This window comes from Galeopterus variegatus, unplaced genomic scaffold, assembly GCF_000696425.1.
Source record: "Galeopterus variegatus unplaced genomic scaffold, G_variegatus-3.0.2 Scaffold7682, whole genome shotgun sequence".
Lineage (NCBI taxonomy): Eukaryota > Metazoa > Chordata > Mammalia > Dermoptera > Cynocephalidae > Galeopterus > Galeopterus variegatus.
In genome coordinates this window covers 52960-55344 of record NW_007733793.1, presented here as the reverse complement: position 1 = coordinate 55344, position 2385 = coordinate 52960, and positions in this window count along the sequence as shown.

Below are 2385 nucleotides of genomic sequence, written 5' to 3'. Positions count from 1 at the left end.
GTGTTGAATAAATGAAAGAGTGGGTAAATAAATTAATTCATGAATTAATTTCATGAAAAAGGTAAATGAATACCTTTTTCTTAAAATGAACTATAATTTTCCTGTTGGTTTCCAACAAATTTTAAATGATTTAGTTGATTTCCCTCAAATATCTCCAAGTACTCTGAAAAAAAGCCTATTCTCTTAGACAATTTCTAAGTGACAACTTTTTAAACAATATTAATGTCATGATTGCAGATATTTCAATTATTTTAATTTCACAGCCAGATAATTTTTTTAGTTAATATAGCTATTGTGTTAACTTTAAACTTAGCCTGTATATACTCACAACTTCTTTTGACTTCTCTTTTTCATAACAGATACTGCATAACTTCGGAGACAGCTATTGTTAAAATATGGCCATTCCACGAAGCACAACACGTGCCGTTTGTTTCTAGAAGTGTGATTGTAGTTGTGAAGGTACTACAAATTCTAACACCTAAGATCAGTGAGTATGTGTTGTTTTGGCAGAACAGAGATGATACATTTTAAAGTAGGCTTTTATCAGTACTTTAGATTTTCAAATCATGTCTTTCTTGTTGCATGAAAAAAATGTAGCTTTTATATGTATACAAATAGTAGTTTTCTAGTCAGTAGAGAATTATTACTTTAACAGTCTCTCCCCATAAAAATAAGAAGTTTAGGCATTGTCTGTTTTAAGAAAAACAAATCATTTCCACGAAAGCTGTGGAAACAAATAATTTCCATGAAATATACATAGGCTAAGTCTTCAAGCTTAATATAAAATCTATATAGATTTATACATTATCTGATTAATAAATTTATAGACACACACACACACACACACACACATATACACGTGCCTTGGAAATGTAAACTTTATCTCTCCTTAATTGCTTTAGAACACACACTAAAAAATACATTGACAATTTCAATAAAGAAACGTCCCTAATAGTTAATCTAGCAAATGAATTATATAAATAATCAATACCATCCCTACTCTGCACTCCTGAACTCTGGGGGCTTTTTCAATGATTTCTTTTCTACTATACCCTGTATTTTAGCCTTACTCACTCAGTTCTCTCACCTCTTAGCACTCCCCTTTCCTCCACACCCCACCCTAATGCTGGAAATCCTAGAACGGAAGTAAGTTACAAGGAAAGATCATAGGATTTTGTCAGAAGATGGGTTTTTGTTCTTTACTACCTGTGTGATTTTTGATCTGGTACTTAGTTTCTCTGAGTCTGTTCCTTCATCTGCAGAATAAATAAAAGAGTAACTTTGCCCTAGAAATCTAGAAAAGGCTAGTTATGTCCAAATAACTAAGCTGTGCCTCACAGGAAAGTTTGCAAATTTGCAGTTTGTCTTTCAATATTTTAACATTGAAAGCTGGACAATAGTCCATAATCAAGGTACACCCAGGTTGACTTATGATCCTCTTATTAGATTTGGACTACCCTCCTTCATGTTCCTTTACCAGGAAAGAGAAAGAAAGTGGTATCAGTCAGGGCTCTTCAGAAAAGCAGAACAAATAGCATTATTAAAAGAAAAACTTTAGGCAATTTAAATTTAACAAGGTTTAACTTCAGCAAGAAAAGAAAAAAATAAATGATTCACGCCCTAGTCAGAAAAGATTAAGATGGACTATGGTCAAAAACACAGTGTCAGATAGATTTATAGACAGAGAAAGAGAAGTGACAGTACAGAAAAAGGAAGGAAGGCACAGAAAAGTTGACTTCTGCAATTGGCTGAGATCCAGCTATCATCACAGAAGCACACTTCTAAGTTAGGTTTTTATTTACCCACATGAGAGAAGGAGGCAGAATATCAAGACAGAGGAATAGATGGTCTCCAGCATCACTCTCTCCTACAATCTACCAATTTACAGTTATTACAAAAGCGACGACTGGCAAGCTGGGGCCACTAGTGCTCCGGGGAAAAGGAGGAGAGACCTACAGAGATCATAATGGTGGAGAAACTGTGATGAGAGAAAGAAGGGACCATTCTGATCACATCAAGCCTGGCCATTTCAAGGCTGACCTTGGTGAGCACACAGAGCAAAAGCTTGCAAAAACCACAACAGTACTCTTCATGTGTTGCTAGAGAATGCAGGGGAGAAGAGGGTCTTGGTGGCCCCCAGGCCAGCAAGACCACTAGCAGGGTTCCCACGGACACACATAGGAGGTGCCACAGACACCTGTAAAAAGGAGCCTCACAGGGGCTGGTGAGTCATTGCAAGGGACTAGCACGTGGCCCATCCCATGGGAAATGTTTGGAGTGAGGGCAGTGTGGGAGACAGACCCACCAGGGGAACACTGGGGCACAGCATGGACAGCTGACCTGCTCTCAAATCAGCATAGGAGCACTCAGTGGAGACTGGCCAGG